Consider the following 21372-nt stretch of genomic DNA (forward strand, 5'->3'; position numbering starts at 1 on the left):
GAATTCGTTACAAACTGGGCCAGAGCAAGGAGCAGTAATGGCAGATCATATTAAGGGACAATTTGGAGCATGAGTTGTCTACTGGTTAGTAACAGGAATTGGAAATCAGGGATTAAGGATATTGTTCTTTGGTTTTGGCTGACCAGTAAGCTGGACAGAATAAGAAACTTCTTTGACTCTAAAATTTGAGCTCTAGGAGCAATAGCAGAGTTTGTATATTTCATCCTTTCTCACCTGTGGTGTCAGAATACTCTGGGATGTCTTGATTAGCAATGAGAAGTTAGAAATTGCACTTAACCGGAAGATCAAGTTATCAATCCTGTCAAAATTGGGTATTTGGTGGAAGGGTCTCAGATGTCAATATGGGTCATAGCAGAAGATACATGAGAAACCACAGATTTAGTCTGATGGCTTTATTCTAAGAATGAAGACATTAAGGACCCAAAAATGGTGACATTTGTGGTTGTACTCCTCAGTCCCAGAGCTAAAACCAGGCCCCAGGTGTCCTGATTTCTAGGCCAAAGATCTTTTTTGCCTATCCTGGCTGAACTTTGTGTTACCTCTCCCTCATTCTGCAGGTAAGATAGGAACGATCTTGGATTTTTAGAATGTTCCAAAGGCTTTGGGTGTGGGGTTGATATCTTGAAATTCCTTTAGAGCCCAGCGTCTTGGCATGCTAACTAGAACCTTAAATGTTGCTTTTTGTATAATTATTGCTGTTTGAATAAAAATTGAAACCTGTAGTACATCTGAAGCAGTGGTTCTCCCCCAGGGGCACGGTTGCCCCCCAGAAGACATTGGGGAATGCTGGAGAGATGTTTGATTGTAACAACTTAGAGGAGGGGTGTTATTAAACGTTCTATAGTGCACTCGACTGCCCCCTCCTCTGCCCACTAACACAGAATTATCGGGCCCAAGATGACAGCAATGCTGAGGTGGAGAAATACTGATCTAGAACAAATATCCCATTTTGGAACAAAGAAACAATAGTTAAATTACTTTAAGTAAGAGCTCCTTCCTTTTTGTATTGGCCCGAAAAGGACATTTTGGAGGTCACCTTCAGTATAAATTCTCTCAAACTGCAGGTGCATTCTAAGGTCCTTAGGCGACATCAACAGAATAGACCGGCTGGAGCAACAAATTCCCCAAATCATCCAGATCAATGCGAGCCAGCAGGGGAAACTTTAGGATAGGACAAGATGGGACCGTGGGGAAATGGAGGAGAGGAAGCAGCTCTTCCAGCCTCAGAGAAGCTCAGGGAGAATTCCTGACCCAGCCCTGGGCCGGAGCTGGGCAAGGAAAGTTGCGGGATATTTCCTAGGTGTGAGCTTTGATTCAATGATTACTGTCTATTTTGGCCACTTCTTGCTGCCGCCCCCCCAGGCGAGAATGACTTTGGACTCAAGTCACTTCCATCAGTTACTCAGATGGAAGATTGCACTGTGTTCATATATCAGGTACTGATATAATATATAATGCCATACACAAACTTCAATACACATATTCAGTCTAATTTCCCTTTTGCCTCTGAGCATAATTTGCCTTGGGTTTTACCATCCAAAGTTGGGGTCCATGCCTTTCAGTTCGCTTGAAAGCCTGTGGCAGAGCTCAGCTCACACACACGTTAAGTGTGTGATGATGATGATGATCGTGGTGGCGATGATGATGATGATTGTGGTGGCGATGATGATGAAGGATAAAACTGTGCCTCACTGAAGTGTTCCTCCCCTACATGAACAGCTAACTTATTTTCTAAGTTCCCTGTTACTCTCTACTCGTTAAGGAAGGAAAGAAGAGAAAAATCTCTTGTTCCTTGTCATTTTAACAAGAAGACAGAGTTCCAGGCTTCTTGCCCTTAAACAACCAAAAATTACATGAGACTCTTCCTTCAAATGTCAGCATGTCGTTCAGCCTGACAGCTTTCTCATTATCATGCACAGAGAGCTTCTCTAACCAAACCCTGTCAAAAGTGAAAGCTAGGCGCCCTGGGAACTCGGAGTCAGTGCTTCAGCCTTTGTGGTGTGGTTTTGAAGCTTGCAGAGTGTTTATCTACTTGGGGCTTCTCTGATACCAGGAGACCCCGGGAGATTCCTCCCCATTTGGAAGAGGAAGGAACAAGGCTGTGTGGAAGCAGACTAGAGGGATATTTTCAAGTGCCTGCTTTCGAGAAGAACCCAGCACTTCCCCTGCTATTGGCTCAAAGACAACCAGTGGAGGAGCTTCAGGGCGTTCCAGTCCAGATGGACGCTAAAACCTCATTGGGATAAACTGAATTCTGGTGCCAGTTAACCCCACTTCTGGTATCAACTCCTTACATAACTGCTGATATGTATATCGAGTCCATTCTTGCTCGAGAAGATGGTTCTGTGACTGATGGAGGGACACCAACAGACAGAAGCGCAGGATAAAAGTTCCTTTGCTGTAGGTAAAGCAGACAGCTTTCCCACACACTGACAGCAGGCCCAAACACTTGGCATGAGAACTCAGCCAGGGAATGCAAGCTTCCCTGGGCCTCTGATTCCCGGGAAGCCACCCAAGCTGGCATGGATACCCATAGTTCAGGGTGAAGATTCTACCTGATCCTGCAAGGAGCACTCTGCTATTTTCATAGAGTTTTAAAAATCTTTTTTAAAGATTCATTTTATTTATTCTCCACCACCTGTGCTCGCGGGCTGCTCTCTGTGTCCCTTCACTGTGTGTTCTTCTGTGTCTGCTTATCTTCTCTTCTCGTCTTCTCTTTTAGGAGGCACTGGGAAACAATCCCGGGACATCTGGACATGGGAAAGAGGCACTCAATCGCCTGAGCCACCTCAGCTCCTGGTTTGTTGTGTCTCTCACTGTTTCTCCTCCTCTATGTCTCTTTTTTGTTGTGTCATCTTGTTGTATCAGCTCTCCATTCAGGCTAGCTCTCCGCGCGGATCAGATCGCTTTCACCAAGAGGCCCCAGAAACTGAACCCGGGACCTTCCATATGGTAGACGGGAGCCCAATTGCTTGAATCACACCCGCTTCCCCTTCACAGGCATTTTTATGCCCTCCTGACTAGTCTAGAGATTTTAGACTAGTCTACCTGCCTACCTGCCCACCAGGTGCAGGGAGCAGGTGACAACCTCAGTACTTCCCGATCTTTGGCTGTGAAACTGGGTGACTTGAAGGCCCTTTCTGCTGTGTCCCCTCCCCAGCCTGCACAGGTGCAGCCCTTTGGGGAGGCAGTTGCTGAGGGATCTCTTATAGTTGAGTAAATACGGTAAGACCCCGGCGGAGCTGAGAGTCGCCTAGGGCTCACTGTCTGGGTCAGCTAGCCTGTAATGGATGAGAAATGCCCAGCCTACTGCAGTTTATTGGAGACGCATGATTTATTTTATCTTCCCCATTTTAAGGCAGCTTGACTTCTTTACGGCTGCCAATAAACTATGTGGTTTGGAAAGTCACATATAACGAAGGCATGCAATAAATCCCTTCTCGTTGACACAAATGAAAGAGACAACGTTTATTTTTTTTAAAACGACCTCCTTTACTAAATAAGTGCATTATTATATAAAGAATGGTGGTTTGAAAAGGACACAGCTTTGTTCTCAGGGCATCACGTGCCTTGGTCCAGCCCGGGGCAGGGATAGGTGGGAAGGCCTCATTAAGCTAGGGGAAGCCTTGTTTCCGCCTCGGGGACCCTTGGAGAAGGATGGCCATTGCTCTTCCTGCTCCTTGAGGGGTGGGGCGTAAGGGGCTGAGGAGGGAGAGAGGGAAGGGGCGCAGGGCCCGGGTACCAGGGACAGAGAGTCTGGAATAGTCTCTCAGATGAAGAGACTGCTCTGCCCATCAATTATTGATTTGGAAATATCTAACTCCTTTAGAGGGAACCAGATTGATAGTTGTGGGGGCAGTGTAATGGTGAATATGTGAATTCTTTTCTGCACAGTGCTAGACAGACAAAATAATCAATGCCCGCTAAAATGGGAACCAGAACTCGTGGAAGGTGCTCCCTTCCCTTGAGCTTTGAGGTCCTGGAGGAAGAGGGAAGATGGTAGTCAAGGCTGGGACATGGGGTGGGGGTGGGCAGAGGTGTGGGTGGTCAAGGCGGTAGATTCCCAAGTACAATTTGTTTTTATTTCCCAAATGTGAACAACAGCTGGAATCTTAGAATCCCTAGCTCAGCTCACAGTCAAGCAAATAGAAGGAGGCCACGATTAGAAACCAACTAACACCATAAAAGAAGGAAAGGAAAGTGAAATTTATAGTTTTTCTTTCATGCGGAGCTCAGTGCTAGATTACATCACAGGCATTATTTTACGTAATTCGCACTACAATTGGAGGAGGGGTAAAATATTCCCATTTTACAGATATGGAAGCTGATGCCACTGACAGTAAATAGCCACACTCTATCTAGAGGCGAAACTAATGTCCTCTTCAATACAGTATGCTGTCCCTTGGGCCTAGAGTATAAATTCTGCCAATAACCATCTGAAGGTCAAATCTCCTGTGTCCCCAGTCTCCTGATATAACACAAGCCCCCTCATAGTGTTGGTGTCAGACTACACTGGACGGTCAAGAAGAGAGCACTTTGAAAGTTCAACATCGTGATTGTGTTATAGCTCAGTATTGGTGTCCTAGTGTGCTAGACAGCTTGAAAGCAATATATTAGAAATGGGTTGACTTTCAACCATGGGTATTTATTAACACACAAGTTTACAGTTTTGAGGTTGAAAAAATGTCCACATTAAGGCATCATCAGCTATACTTTCTCACTGAAGACCAACTCTCTCTCTCTCTCTCTCTCTCCCCCCCTCTCTCCCCTCTCTGTATTCATCCTGCTTATAAAGGATTTCAGTAAGAGGATTAAGACCCTGGGCCATGCCTTAAGTGAACTAACATAATCAACCTAAAAACCTTACAATAAGTTTACCCCCAGAGGAATGGATTAGCTTTAAGAAGGTGATTTTTTCTGGGGTCCAGACACCTTCAAGCCATCACATATGGTTTTACTGTTTGAGGGGGAGGATTAGGAGGTGGGGGGAGTTGGGAGAAATAGAGTGAAGGTCACTGTGACAGACTGTATTATGCACCTCAGAGAAAAACATGTTCTTATCTTAATCCCATTCTTGTGGAGGTGAACCCATTCTTAAATATAGCATTTTGACGATGTTATTTTAGGTAAGGTGTGGCCAGCTGAAGTGGGATAGGTCCTAATCCTATTACTGCCTGGAGGCCTTATAAAGAGAAAGCAATGGGGAGGAGGCCAACACCAGAATCAGGAATTAGAAAGTCAGTGGGAACCCCGAAGAGAAAGGAGAGGAAATCACCACTTGATGGAAAATGCCAAGGAACCCAAGGATTGCTGGCCAGCAGAAGACTACTTACCCTGGGAGGAAGCAAGCCCTCTGGCCTCTGAAACTCTGAGACAATACATTCCTATTGATAAACCAACCAACTGTGGGATATTTGAATTAGCAGCTGGGAAACAGAGACCATCATTCACCCAGTATGAATTAGGAAAAAAGGAGAGAAATCCAATATGGTGCCACTTTCCAAACTGTTATCTCTGTGCTGCTTCTATCCCCATCCTCCCATCCACCTTGACACCTCTGCCCACCCCCAACCCCATGTCCCAGCCTTGAATACCATCTGCCCTCTTCTGTCTAGACCTCAAAGCTCAAGTGAGACGCTGCCTCCTCTTTGAACTGCACCTTCCAAGAGGTCTGGTTTCACATTTTAGTGGGCATTTATTATTTTGCCTGATCTAGCACTGTGCAGAAAAGAGTTCACATAGCAGGCCTGAATATTCTCCCTAGAAAGTTCTGCTTGCAAGAATGGCCCTTGGCTGGCGTCTGGAAACATGGATTTGGGGAGTGTTTCCGCTATTACCATAACTGGTCAGATGACTTGCTGTGCCTAAACTGTTTGCACAAACAATGTGGCTGAGCTGAGCATCTGTTTTCCCTCTGGGAGTTTGGAATTTTGGTACATACTTGGGAGAGGTTGCCTATGTGACCAGCCTCCACTAAAAACCTGGAGTACTGAGTCTCTAATGAGCTTCTCTGGTAGACCTCATTGTACATGTGTTGTCACAACTTGTTGCGGGGGAATTAAGCATGTCCTGTGTGACTCCACTGGGAGAGGACCCTTGATGCTTTTGCCTTGTTTTCTCCAGCCTTCCCCATGCACCTTTTCCCTTCACTGATTTCACTTTGTACCCTTTTCTTTTAATAAATCATAATTGTAAGTATGACTATAGGCTGAATAGAAACTGGAGCTGGTCTTGGGACACGAGCAAGTTCTCTCCAACCTGCTCCTTCCTCATCCAACTACACGGTCCCATGAGAGTGACACACATTTAAATGACTCCAAGGGTGGAATCCTGGCCCAGTCAACCCTGAAAGCGGTTGTGGAAGCTGGGATAGGAGGCTCAGCTGCTGTCGGTGGCTGTGCTTCTTGCCATATGGAGGAACCAGTCTGTCCTAAGAGAATGATATTGAGTCTCAGAGAGGGGCAGAGAGATAGCAAAGGACCCTGTGGATGTGGGGGCCAAAGACCCAGCGATCTGCTCAGGAGCCAGCCGCTGAGTGGCAGGAGGTCTGGTGGCTGTGGCTGGGGTAGGGACAGGGCTCCTTCACTTCCCTGTGCCCCCAGGAAGAAGTTCTAACATCTTCAGCTAATCCCCTGTCTTCCCAACATCCCTCGGGAAGAACATTATACATGAACACATGGGAATCCACGTTTCCTCTGGGTCAATGGCCAAAACTCACATACACCCCGAATATTCTGAAGTATCTTGGCGGTCAACTTCTTGAAGCTTAAAGGCCTGAGTTTTGTTGAGGTCAAATTAAAAACAAGTTGCCCTGTTTGTGGTAGCTGGAAAAGACAAGGATGAGGTTACAAATGTGCCCAGATGGGCTTGATGTGCAAGGCGAGCACCACAGAAAGCATTCTTGTATCCTCTTGACTTTTGCACGAAGACTGGACAGGGTGCTATGCTGGGTGCTATTAAACAGGAGAAAGGATGTGGAAATTTTGAAGAAGGAAGAAAGCACTTCTATTTCAAGATCTCGAAGTGCTAGGAAATTGGCTAGATACTCTGAGGCTAAACTTCTATACAACTCTCTCCCTCAATTTCCTCTACCATAAACGTAGGTGATGCTTTCCCTGGGGGAGTACCTTGCAGCTTTCTGGTCTGGAATTAGCTGGAGTAAATGGAATCTGTAAATATATAAATGCCAGGTGTGCGATAGATGTCTTCTCATAGGGACATCGCATGTTCTCTCTTGCCGTTCTTCGACTTCAGTACATATCGGAATCGCCTGCTCAAAATGAAGATTTGGGCCCTCACTCCCAGGGAGCCTGATAAAAATAGTTCTTACTTCAATTGTTTAACTATGGAAAGTTCTCACAGTTAATTCTGTCAAGCCACATGGCCGCTTGCCTTCCAACGGGGGCAGCGAGGGAGCTATTCATTTTCAGACAACTTCCAAGAAAGACGGAGGAAGGAATGAAATGATTTTCATGGTGGAGTGGGTGTCAGAATAAAATTCCATCTACAAGGCACTTAATGCAGCCAATATTTGAAGAAGGGATGGGAGTTGGCTAGTGGCGATGTGGAAGAAATCGTGGAGGTATTTTACAATATTAACTGTGGAGAAGTGGTGTTTGGCTGGCAGGATTCCTTTGCCAATGCTATCTTTTCTGGTTCTGATTTAAGAAGAGACAGGAAAAAATAAATGAATGTATTATGTCACCTCAAAGACAGTTCTGACAGAAAACTCCCTGATTTGGAGAATTCCCTCTACATTTAGAGGGGTGTCTATGCCCTGTGAGGGCTTTAAGAAGTCAAGATGCTGGACTTAATTTTTGAAGTTGAGCACACAGGTGTGCGGTTAAAAGGCTGAAGGGCTGTTTATTTTGAAAAATAGAGAGAAAAACAAATTTTAAAAATTCCATTTCTTTTGCAGACTTTGGACTCTGAGATCCTTTTTTTTCCCCCCTCTTTATTTTTTTTTAAATGTTACATTAAAAAAATATGAGGTCCCCATATACCCCCCACCCCCCTCACCCCACTCCTCCCATGTCAACACCCTCTTTCATCATCGTGGGGCATTCATTGCATTTGGCGAATACATTTTGGAGCACTGCTACACCACATGGATAATGGTTTACATTGTAGTTTGCACTCTCCCCCAGTCCACCCAGTGGGCCATGGCAGGACACACAATGTCCAGCATCTGTCCCTGCAGTACCACCCAGGACAACTCCAAGTCCTGAAAATGCTCCCACATCATATCTCTTCTTCCCTCTCCCTACTCTCAGCAGTTACTGTGGCCACTTTCTCCACATCAATGCTACAATTTCTCCCATTTCTAATCACAATAGTTCCATAGTAGAATATCAGTAAATCCACTCTAATCCATACTCTATTCCTCCAGCCTGTGGACCCTGGGAAGGTTATGTCCACTCCCCCTCTGTATCGAGAGGGGGATTAGATTCCTAATGGATAAAAAGATAGAAAAAATCCACCAGGGATTTAGGGACCTGAATGACAATGCAAAACGCACAGACATAGGCATTACAGACATCCCAGAAGGAGAGAAGGGAAAGGGGACAGAAGGGGTGTTGAAGGAAATAGGGGGTCCTTTTGGAGCACGTGGTGTCTGCCCCGCTCTTCCTGATCCCCGCCCCGGGGCTCTTCCCTCCTTTGTTTTCCCTGGGCTCTCGTGTGGCACTGGGCCCCCTGCCCTATCCCTCCCGCTGAGGGAGCCGGGAGCGGGGCTGGTGGGGGCGCGGCGCTGTCCCCCGTGGGTTCTGAATCGCTGTCCTGAGTCAGCGACGCTGCACACCCCTGGGGCTGGGGAGGCCCGCGGAGTCTCAGGCCCCGCCACCACCACGGGCCGCGACCTGCCTCTTCCCACGGGCCCCAGGTGAGTCACCTGCACACTAAAATCTGAGAAGCGCCCTTGAAACAATGCTGCCACGCGAAAGCCCACGGTATTTCACGGTCCCGCAGAAGCAGAGCAAGACTTAAATTGCACTCACTAAAAAAAACAACTGGGACTCAGCCCGGGGAAGGAGACCAGTCCTTTGCCTTGGTCCTAGCGCCGTGGAGATTCCTTTGCAAGGAACAATTTGACCCTTCCCCTCTGTATAAAAGGAACTCAAAATTCTTGTTCAGGGCTCGGGTTTGAAACAGAAAGCTCCCGAGTCCAGCCGGCCCTCAATAAACCATTTTTCCTTCTCAAAATCATTCCTGAGTCCTGGCCTTTCTGTATGCAAATAATTGAACCTCTCTCAAATTCTACAACACTGGTTCACCCCGTGCGTGTTCCTGTAATGCCTAGCGCCTTTAGAGAGTTGCTCTTTCTACGCTGCCAGAAAATTCTGGAAAAGACAACCCTGCCCTTCTTTGTACGTTCTACAAGTCTTAAGAACACTGAATAAGAGCCAAGCCATCTTCTCCGTCTGTGCCTTCCCCATTTCACATACACACACCCGATTAATTCATACATTGACGTGCTCATTTATTCGACACCTGTGTTTCGATGGCAGCCTCCCCAGCTGGCACGGGAAGGGCGAGAGCCCCCAAAGAACGCAAGTCAGCACTTTGGGGCCGTGTGAAAGAAACCGGAGGACAGGGGGGTGTCCCGGTTGCCAAGCCCGAAGAGGGGTTGTCGTTGGCTGTTTTTATGAGAAGGAGGAGACAGGCTGGCTGCAGAGCTGGGAGTCAGATGGCCAGCTTCCAACCCCAGCCAGCTCAGAAATCTTGCATGCGCCATTCAATCTCCGTAAGCCTGTTTCCCCATGTGGAATGGAGGGCACCCTTGACCCAGCTGCCAGCCTCGCTCATTGCGTGCCCCCCCACTCCCTCCTCCTTCCTGACCACCTCAAAACCAACCGGGCAGCTGTGGGACTGCAGAGAAAAACCACCTGGACTGCAAGGGGGTAAAAAGGACAGAGGTTCACTGCAGACTCTCACTTTTCTAAATGCGTCACTTTCACCCCTACCTCCCCTCGCCCTCTCACCCAGACCCTTACACAGCCCAGAGGCCTGAGAGGCTCCTACCTGGGCGGTTCCTTAGCCCCCTCCTCTCTGACAGCCCTTCTAGGCCCAGGTGCCCTAATGATCACAAAGGAAAACATTCTAAACCGAGCTGTTCTAATCCAACTCAGTAAAATCCTCACCCATCTCGGTGGAACCAAAACGTCCTCAGTGCACCCACACTCCAGCCCAGTGGTCAACCCCCGCCCCCCGCTACCTGCCAGTGCTTTTCCTTCAACCCACTGGCAGCCCTGGAAAAGCAGACCTTCGTGTGCTTACACTGACTTGAGTTCTCCTGTCTCTCCTCTGCTCTAGCAGCCCTGACTCCAGTCTCCCTTGCCTGTTTCACATTGTCAGGTACAGATTTTACTTTGACACCATCACCCCACAAGGTTGTTGGGCAGACCACGCAGGCCAGCACCCGTGACCTGCTGAGTCTGGGCTAACACACGGGAAGGGCTCCCTGCCGCTCAGCTCTTCACTGAGAGAGAGTTTGGGTACCATCCTGTGCCTTGCTTGACTCATTTGCAAGCCCATCTCCAACATGAGGACAGGAACTTCAGGAGAGCAAAGGTGATGTCTGATTCATGCATAATTGGCCTTGGGAAATGCTTACTGAATACACAGCCTATTGAGCGAATGAATAATGAATGACAAGAACCACCACTGCCAAGGATCAGAGTTTTGGTCACATGCTGGGGGCAGAGAGAAATCAAAAGAGATTCCCATTCCCTGGGTGATTATCTAAACATTTGTCTTTTTCCTTGAGGGGTTCCAGGAAGCTGCTGAAAAGTACAGTAGAAGCACTTGTAGGTCAAGAAGGAAGCATAGTCAGATGTTAGAGAAAGAACCACAGGAAGAGGTCAAGAATTCAATCAAGATATAGAGGGCAAGGCTTGCTTTGGCAAGGCCAATAATTTTACTTTGATTGAGGAATATTTGGAAAAGGATTCCCATTTTGTGCCTCTAAAGTCACTTGTTATTAGTGAACACAGAAGTAGAAATATCCACAGAGATACCTGCCCAAACTCAAAAAAAAAAAAAGAAGGAAACCTGCGTGGGTGTGATGGCAGTTCCTGTTGGGTTCCCACACCCAAGGCCAGTCATACCACCCACCTCCCCACCGGGGTTCTCCAGCCTAACAAAGCTGGGAAACCATGATGAGTGCCTTTCCTTGATAAGGTGTTGGGGGCTGGGAAGTTACTTGCCCTTTATTTGGAATGTGATTCTCTTTGTGGAAAAAGGCATCTAGGTCTAGAGTGCCTACAATGTGTATTTTTTAAATTCTGAAACATTCCTACGTGCATGAAAAAGAGTGAACGATTCAAGAAATAAAATTAGAAGGAAGGTAAAGAGAAGCAAATGAGAAAACTTGAGTCCTAGACAGGCTTGCCAGCATTGGAGAGGACTATGAGCTGGGGCATTCAACTCTTAGAGGACAGCCACAGATGGTTTCTTTGCTGCCAGAGCTGGGCTGTTTTTTCCCAATCTGGTGCAGTAAAATTCCAGGTATTCCACTTAACATTTCCCACACACATCTCATTTGCAAGCATCAGCAGCTGACAGTTCAGATGTGCTCTCATTAGCATTCCTTTCTCTGAGAGGTAAGTAGGGTGTATAGCATTTGCTGAAGAATGATTTGCCTAATTGCCTAAAATGTCACATTCTTGATACTTATTTCTGATTGCAAGAGACCTTAGCAAACTTCGGAGTCCGTCAACTCCCCTCTCAACCCTAACTCTTTTCAAGTAAGTGTTGGTACTTGATTTGCCCTCATCAGTAAGTTCACACGCAACTTCTTAGGACAGAGATGACGAAACCCAACTGAATTTGCCCATTTTTATTTTGCCTTGGAAGTTCACTCTTAATTTTCATTTGGGCACCTCAGGGGAAATTTAGCCTATTAGTTACTAAGGCATTAACATGCCACCTCGAATGAGAGCTGGAGAAGTTGTTTAGGTGCTTAAATACCCTCTTTGAAATAATTTTCTTGAAAGCAAGCATGGAGATTTTCAAAAATAAACTAAAATATAAATATTTTTTCTTCCATAAAGATAAAATATGAATAAGGAAAAGCTAATTTGGAGTGTGGGGTATATGGGAACCTATATATATATATATTTTAAAGATTTATTTCTCTCTGCCCCCCGCAGTTGTCTGCTCTCTGTGTCCACTTGCTGTGTGTTCTTCTGTGTCCACTTGTATTCTCATCAGGCAGCACTGGGGATCTGTGTCTCTTTTTGTTTCATTATCTTGCCGCATGTGTGGCACCACTCCTGGGTGGGCTGCGGTTTCATCTAGGGTGGCTCTTCTTGCTCAGGGGTCACTCCTTGCATGGGGGGGCACCCTTATGGGGAGGCATCCCTGCGTGGGCCAGCACTCCTTGTGCGCAGCAGCACTGCACGTGGGGCAGCTCACCACATGAGCCAGGAGGCCCTTGGGTATCGAACCCTCGACCTCCTATATGGTATGCAGACACTCTATCTGTTGAGCCACATTTGCTTCCCTCTTATATTTTTTAAAATAACATTTTTTGTGATCTATGTATCTTTAAAAAAAAAAGACAATTAAAAAATAAATAAAATTTTAAGTAAAGAAAAATAAAACAAAAGCAATATTGGAGAATGATTATTATAATTTAATTTGTAATAGTTCACCCCCCCCAAAAAAAAAAGAAAAGCTAATTTAAGCTAATTTAGGCAAAAAGCAAAATTATTGGTTCTTGCAATCAAAGAGAGGCATGGGGTTAGATTCTGGGATGAGTGGGTGCAGGGTTCAAATGCCCAGGCTTTCCTTCCTCTCTGCTTCTCTTTACATGGTGACTCTGCTCTCTCTTGCCATATCCCTCTGATTGTGGGTCCCTGGTTCTAATAAGAAAAATCTTAGAAGTGGACCTTGATGGCTAATATCAGGCACCCACCCCTTTTGCAACCACTAAAACCTTGGAGACTGTTAAGTGGGAACTATCTGCCACCCCCATTTGTTATCCCTGTCATCAGACAGATTTGACAAGGGCATTTCCCAGGAGCAGAAAAGTCCTGGGCAGACAAAGTAATGATTACACCCTACAATAAATAACCCAAACCACCAGCAGCTGGGGGACCCTCTAAACTCATGAAGTTGTATTGACTTATACCATTTCAGGTTCCAAGTCCTCAAGTGAGGTTGGTGATAAAGCAATGAGTAGGTAGGAATAAAATGAAGAGGTTGGTGAGATCAGAACATGCCTAATGAGTCATTTTCTAAAGCCAGAAACATCATGCAGTAGATATAATTGAGAAATAGAATGGGAGAAATATAAATGAGAAATAATTGGGGGCTGTCATAATTAATAGGTAAGAGCACAGGCTTTGTACTCATTGCCTGGGTTCAAACCTTGGTTACCCCACTCAGCAGGTAAGTGACCTTGGAAAGGTTACTTAACTCCTCTAAGCTTCAGCTCCTCATATCTGGAATGAGGATAATAATAGTATCTGCTTTCTAGTATGAAGAATAAATGAGAGAATTACCTGTAAAATAAGAGAATTGCACCTGGTAAGTGTTCAATAAATACCATCTCTTATTATCTTTATCTTCTTCTGCCAAAACAAGTTTCAATCTAAAGAACTAAATCGTGAGAAGATTTAAAAAAAAAACCCAGAGATAGATATTTTCATACTTAAAATAGGTAAGGCATTTTTAAGAATGAAAACTCAAAAACCAAAAAGAAGAAATGATTTATAGAGTAAAACCACCAAAAATAAAGTTAAATGACAAATGACAGTGTACTAAAGAAAAAAATTGGGCAATGCATATTTCAGACAAAGGGCAAAATTCTGTAATTAAAACAGGGAGACAATGAGCACTTTATTTTATTTTATTTTTTAAGATTTATTTATTTATTTAATTCCCCCCCCCCTCCCCTGGTTGTCTGTTCTCTGTGTCTATTTGCTGCCTCTTGTTTCTTTGTCCGCTTCTGTTGTGGTCAGCGGCATGGGAAGTGTGGGCGGCGCCATTCCTGGGCAGGCTGCACTTTCTTTCGCTCTGGGCGGCTCTCCTTATGGGGCGCACTCCTTGCACGTGGGGCTCCCCTACGCGGGGACACCCCTGCATGGCAGGGCACTCCTTGCGCGCATCAGCACTGCGCATGGGCCAGCTCCACATGGGTCAAGGAGGCCCGGGGTTTGAACCGCGGACCTCCCATGTGGTAGACGGACGCCCTAACCACTGGGCCAAGTCCATTTCCCTGGAATTCTTCTATGGCTCAGCAGACAGAGAAGGGAGAAGCTGGAATACAGAGGCGCCACTGGCAAACCCCCTGTAGTTCTTGCATACCAGCGACACACAATTATCCAGTAGCTCCTGAGTACCAGAGTGGGGTGGAGGAGGAGGAAGCTTATGTAAATGGGATTCCCTGGGCAAGGATGGGGGTGGGGAGAGGGTGCCTGGTACATAGAAAAGGAATCTCAAGCAGGGACAACCAAAGCTCTTGTCATCTGAGAGGCTTGGAGGACCCAGCAAGCCAGGGCTTCTCCACTCCAGTGAGTCAGCTGCCTTCAGTGTCTGCCTCTGGGGCTCTGTTGCAAGTCAGTTGCATCTCATGGCTTCCAGCTTCTCCTCATTTCCAGCTTCTCCTCGGTTTCAGCTCACTGGGCACTGGGTTGGGCTGATTCATCTCTACTCTCTTTCACCGCTGAGAGGCAAGCCCACAGGTGGGCTGTTCCTGAGTAAAGAACCACTGACAGCACCTAGAAGAGTGGGCAGGGTCGCACACAAAGTAGGAAGCTCCCTCCAGCACAGCCAGGCAGCATGCTGGAGCTGGAAATGGTCCCAGAATGAAGAATGTCCTTTTCCACGGCATTAGAGCTTCTGATAACTGAGAAGTACCGTTGGCGGCCACCCATGCCATGATAGAGAGCAGGGGTTTCAAAGTGGCAGGCCAGGCATTCAATTATTCAGTTTCCCTTGGGGGAAAGAAGATATTGTAGCTCCTTTTCAATTACCTGGAATTTTCCAGCTCCAAGTGCGGCATTAGCAATGTAGTAATTATTGGCCTGTGTGTTAGCAGAGATCATCAGATTGAGAGACTGCAAGAAAAGAAGGTGTGGTTGGTTTGAAGCTGTAGGTACCCCAGAAAAAAGCAGGTTCTGAAATTTCATCCCTTCCCGTGGGTGTAAACCCATTTTAAGTAGTAACTTTTGACAAAGCTACTTTAGTTAAGTTGTGATCCACCTAACTCAGGACTGGTCTTAATCCTCCTACTGGAGTCCTTTATAAATGGGATGGAGTGAGAGAGGGAGAGAAAGAGACAGAGAGAAAAAGAGACAGAGAGACAGAGAGAGAGAAGCAAGAGCAACAAGTGGAAATCAACGAAACCCAGAAGAGAACAGAAAGACCAGCAGATGCCGCCATGTGCCTTGCCATATGCCAGAGGATCCTAGGATCGCTGGGAGCCAGTCTTCATAAAGAAAGAATCACCTTGATTATGTCTTGATTTGGACATCACAGCCTCAAATGGTAAGGTAATAAATTCCCAATGCTTAAAGCAACCCATGCCATGGTATCTGCTTTAAGCAGCCTAAGAAACTAAACCAGAGGGCCATCCCTGGGAGAGGCGAGTGGATATCAAGTGCACTTCAGCATGACATCACTTTGGGAAATGTGGCTCATGCGCAGAGTATCGGACATTCCTCTCAACTTGGCCTCCAACACACCCTGTAAACTTGACCTCCCTATGCTTCATTTTCACATCACTAAAGTTGGGGTGATACTGCCCCACCTCACAGGACAGGAGAGGGATCAAATGAGATGTGGGTTGTGTGTATTTTTTGGCAAACCTAAGTTAACTGATATTATCGTTGCTCATTATCATTAACATGACCAGTTCTCAATTTTGCCCAAGACTGACGGCAAACAGGCCACTCAAAATGATTTCCCATGTGTTCCGGGAATCAGTTTTACCAATCTTTTTAGGGTGGGGAGCCCTGAAAGTACCAGGCTGAGGGACAAAACCAAACTGGTCTTCTGTCACCCACGAGCTGGGGTGACACCTGGGGTGAGGACACAGCTACTGACCTAGTTCTTGACACCCACAGAGAAAAGGGGAGCCTCTACAATAGCAGGTTTCCTTCAAGTGTGTCCTCACTGCTCCCTGTTTTCCAAGACTTGTTCTGCTCCCTCACTTGGATTTGCTCCACCAGAGTGAGGGACTCTCAGATCTTTGGTAGGAAAGGGTATTTTAGGCTCTCATGGTTCAAGGCTCCAACCCGAGATGGCAAAGTGAGTCCTGTGCCTTGTGTTCCCTGGCAGCTCTGCCTCCCAGGTCCTGTGAAATGGTACCCAAGATGGACTTCTGGTTCATTCAGATCAAGACTAACGAGGCTCCTGGTGGCGTGAAAAAGAGGATTATCTCTTTTCACTGCGCAGATGTGTCACTGGAATTGTGCAGCGCCCCCGCCCCCCAGAGCTTGGGGCTCTGCAGACGGGTAATGGAGAGAACCCCCCACAGGCACCTGAAGGCCATCCTTGCCTTGTTTCCTTTTTCCTTGTATTGCAACCCAGAATGATGTCTGGCATTTTCTTGGTCCCAGAATAATTTAATTAAATGGATTGGCCAAGCGAGAAGTCTTACATTTCGCAATCTCATCACCTGCTGCATTCTCTGTTAAGTATTTATAGATTTTACATTGTGAGAAACATTTGCTCTTGGTAGCACGAGCCTAGGGACAGATGGGAATTTAAGTCCATGTATAAATAGTCATTTCAGGGACTTCTTGGAAGGACCCTTAGCCCTGGGTGATGTTCCAAATTCGGAGTCATTTGAATACCAGAGCCCTGAATAGTACATTTCAAAGGAAGTTTGTAGGTGCAAAGGAGTAAATAGTGTTTTTTTTAAAAACCTCAGTAATTTAGTTCATTCCCTCTATTTTTGAAGTTATGTCTAATGTATTCATAGCTTGTTAAAGGTAATCATGTGTGGGCTCTAACACTTTTATTATTATTGTTTATAGATCTATATGTACTTCCAGAGCCATCCTCTTTAAATCTTATGGGAAACGGCTCTCTCTGTCAAGAAACTAGGAAAGCTGGAAGACTTGTGTTTGGGTAGCTGGTTCAAGCCCTTGCACTGGATAAGTGTTTCCTACCTGGGAATGCTTCAGCATTTCTCTGAACCCCATTTTTCTCATCATGAGAACAACATAACCAACCAACACAACTAGTGTGGCCATGAAGAAAAATAATGTGTCTCCAAAGTACTCTAGAGGTTTAAGACACTTTACTGATGTTGCCTATTAGGATAGACAGAGTGCGGGGGCAAGGGGTGAGTGAATGCCTCATGGGTATGGACTTACCATTTGTGGAGATGAAGAAGTTCTGGTACTTGATAGTGCTGATGGTTGTATAAACATTGAGTTGTACTCGATGCCCCTGAATTGTACAATTTGAAATAGGTCGAAGAATAAATGGTTGCATTTTCACCACTATCTGAATTTGAGCAGCTTGGCTCAGACCAACACGTGTACTCAGAAAAATGATAAAACTTGGATATAATTTTAAAAAGCTAAAACAAAGCAGCTGTTTAAAGATATCAGAAGAGAAACCAGTGCGGTTTCTTGAAGGCCAAGATCCCAGAGGAAAAGTAAATGAATTGAGGTGAGTGTAACATTCTCTACTGCTTTTCCCCTTGTAGGGCACACATGGATGATGTACAGCACCAGGATCAAGATTGAGTATAAGCCTGCAATAATGAAGGGCGGACAAAGAGAGTGATGGAATAGAACAGAGAGTCCAGGAACTTGATTTAGCTAGAGGTGTCACTGCAGGCTGTCCATTTGGATAAGCACAGGAGAAAAAGAAGGAATCTTGACCCTCTCCCTCAAAATACATACGTACCAATTCCAGATGGATCAAAGGCTTGAACCCTGAAAGAGAAAACAGTGGTGCTTCTAGAAGGTAACATAGGTGGATATATTCAATTTAGGATCTTGGAGTAGGAAAATAATTTTTTAACAGGACACACAAAAAATAAAACCACAAAGAGAAAGATCATTTCAACTGCATTAAAAGTAATTTCTGTTCATCAAAAGACACTGTTAGAGGCTTACAATAATTAACAAGCTGTAGCTCAGTTTCCCCTGCTATGCACTGGGGAAAGTCTATCCCTATTCCCCATAAGTCTCCGTGTTCAAGGGCATGCACTTCCCCACAGGTTAAACAAAGAAACCACAGAGAGACGGGAGTAAAGGGAAATGGAAACCTTCCCCACCTGCATATCAGAGGGAGATAAAATCCCTACAGATCAAAGAAACATCTGCTCCTGCAGCATTCCAAGAAACTATAACTCCCTAACCCACTATCTTCTAGTCATTATCAGGGAAAATTTTCACCTCTAGGGCTTCCTGTTGGCCCCTGCACCTCACTCGAACCCTCAACCCCTTCCCACCAACTATCATTTCCCTGCCTAAGAAAGTTCTGTATAATTTCAAGTCCCCCCCTTCCAGGAGTGGGACTGAAATCTGTTCTTCAGACACCCACCATGCAGGTAGGGGGGCTGAAGTCTGTTCTTCAGACCCCCTCTGTTGGGAGAGCTTCCCAATAAATTCTTTCTCTGCCTGTGGTCATATCAGTCTCCGTGTCCCAGTAAGTGCCATTTTTCTCCAACAGACACCATTTAGGAGAGTGAAAAGGCAAGCCCATAGAATAGGGGAATGTATTTAAAAAGATATATGTAACAGGGAAGTGGACTTGGCCCAGTGGATAGGGTGTCTGTCTACCACATGGGAGATCCACGGTTCAAACCCCGGGCCTCCTTGACCCGTGTGGAGCTGGCCCATGCACAGTGCTGATGCGCGCAAGGAGTGTCCTGCCACGCAGGGGTGTCCTCCGCGTAGGGGAGCCCCACGCTCAAGGAGTGCACCCCGTAAGGAGAGCCGCCCAGCGCGAAAGAAAGTGCAGCCTTTCCAGGAATGGTGCCGCATACACGGAGAGCTGACACAGCAAGATGATGCAACAAAAAGAAACACAGATTTCCGGTGCCTCTGATAAGGATAGAAGTGGTCACAGAAGAACACACAGTGAATGGATGCAGAGAGTAGACAACTGAGGGGGGGGGGGAGGGGAGGAATGGGAGAGAAATAAATTAAAAAAATAAAATAAAATCTTAAAAAAAAAAGATATATGTAGCAAATTACGCAGTACCAGAACCCTTTTTTTTGAAACCTCCAAGTCAAATACAAAAAAATGGACAAGCTGTTTGAAAAGGTACCTCATGAAAGTGGACCTCCAAATGGCCTATAAAAATATGAAAAGGTAAAACTGCAGACTAAAACACTAAAGAAACACTACTCTGTAACCAACAGAGTGATTAAAGCAAAAACAAAAACTCATAGTACTGTGTATTGACAAGAACGCGACACCAGTGAATGCTCTGATACTGCTTTTGGGAATATAATTTGATCAACCCTTTGGGAATCTCGGTGGCAGTTCTACTAAATGTTGTAAGCATTCAACAAAAATGCTTACACGTGGGTGCCAAAAGACATGTTACAGGAATGATTAAGGCCAGGCTATTTTTAAAGCTCCAAAGTGGAAAAAATTCAAATTTCCATCAAGAATAGAAAATACAAATAAATTATGATGTGTTTCTATAATGGAATGCTTAACAGTGGTGTTGATGAATGAACATAACGGATGAAACTCAAAAATACAGTGTGAACAAAGGAAGTCATTTTGTAAGAAAGAAATCTCCTTCTGGAAGAAAATAAGGCTCACCCAGTTGTGGAGAAGAAAAAATTTATCCTCAATCTTGCAAGAAGGGGCGCACAACCAGAAAACGTGGCTGGCGCCCTGAACAAAGAAGAATGACACAATTTATACCCCTAAGCCCAGCACGCAAGCACTTCCTCTGTTTCTCCATAAATTGCATACTTCAGAAGTTACAGCCTATCTGAGAAGGTCTCACTTTCCTGTGCAAAAGTTTGTGATTAACCGCTGCCCCCATCACATTCCAACCATTTTAGCTTTTACCTGCTCCCCTTTGCCAAATGAGGAGTGGAATTTAATGCTGAATTGGTTTTGACTTAGCTCTTTCTTGGCCATCTTTTTTACTGCCTATAGGACTGGCTTAAGCTGGTTTCCTTTGTTCCTGCTTAACCCGGGAGTGGGAGACTGAGGCGGTAGGCTGCCAGGTTACATTAATCAATATTTTCTTCCTTTAGGTGAAAACTAAATGAAGCTCTTTTTTTACATTCGGACATCCAAAAGCACAGACGGCATGATTCTACTTAAATAAAATGCTGAAATCAGAGTATTCTTTGTCCTTGGTGGGCTGGACAAGAGAGGCATGCTGTGTTCCTGATCTGGGCAGGAATTCTCTTGCTGAGTTTGCTTCGTAAAAATAGGTGGAATGGTACCCTTATTGCTGGTGCTCTTTTCTGTATGAAGGTTATACATCAATTTAAAAAATTAACTGCAAAAATAAATAAATAGCTTCTTTCCGCCCTTCCCAGAGAAGGGTCCACATGGCATTGTCCTGGGTTCCCATGGTAACTTAAAGGGAAGCTTAAACAATGTCCAGAGCCCTTGGTGCCTATAAATTTAAAAAATATATATATTTTTAAAGATTTATTTTTTACTTATTTCTCTCCCCTCCCCCCCCCCACCCCAGTTGTCTGCTCTCTGTATCCATTCGCTGTGTGCTCTTCTGTGACCGCTTCTATCTTTATCAGTGGCACCGGGAATCTGTGTTTCTTTTTGGTGTGTCATCTTGTGTCAGCTCTCCGTGTGTGCGGCACCATTCCTGGGCAGGCTGCACTTTCTTTTGCGCTGGGCGGCTCTCCTTACAGGGCGCACTCCTTGTGCGTGGGGCTCCCTATGCGGGGGACACCCCTGCATGGCAGGGCACTCTTTGCGAGCATCAGCACTGTGTGTGGGTCAAGGAGGCCTCGGGTTTGAACCCTGGACCTCCCATGTGGTAGGCGAACACCCTATCCACTGGACCAAGTCTGCTTCCCAAATTTAAAATAAATAAATAAGAATAAATGGTCGTCAGTATATAGTGGGTGCCACAGAGAGAAGTCGTGAGCAATTGTTCTATCAATGGCTTTTCCATAGTGATGTTTTCTGCAACTCAGAAAATGCCTTATTTGCATAACAAAAACTTATTAAATACACCATTTAAGATTGTGTTTTAGAAGAATAATGACCCGGAGAAAGGTCCATGACACATTAGATTGAAAAACTGAATTAAAATCCAGTTTGCTGGATTGTAATACTACTTCATCAATTGTAACAAAGATACCATTCCAATGCTAAGAGTCAATAAAAAGGAAGTGAAAGAGGTACAGGATTTTTCTTTTTGGAGCAATGAGAATGTTC

The 21372-nt window shown here is 45.5% G+C and overlaps 1 long non-coding RNA gene across 1 annotated transcript; it reads left to right on the forward strand.

Moving 5' to 3' along the window:
* Positions 1 to 11550: 11550 nt before the first annotated feature.
* LOC139437382 (uncharacterized) lies at positions 11551 to 20395 on the forward strand. Its single transcript, XR_011647137.1, has 3 exons — positions 11551 to 11621; positions 17687 to 17949; positions 20214 to 20395. It is a non-coding gene; the product is annotated as an uncharacterized lncRNA (long non-coding RNA).
* Positions 20396 to 21372: the final 977 nt, after the last annotated feature.

Source organism: Dasypus novemcinctus, chromosome 22 (genome assembly GCF_030445035.2).
Source record: "Dasypus novemcinctus isolate mDasNov1 chromosome 22, mDasNov1.1.hap2, whole genome shotgun sequence".
Lineage (NCBI taxonomy): Eukaryota > Metazoa > Chordata > Mammalia > Cingulata > Dasypodidae > Dasypus > Dasypus novemcinctus.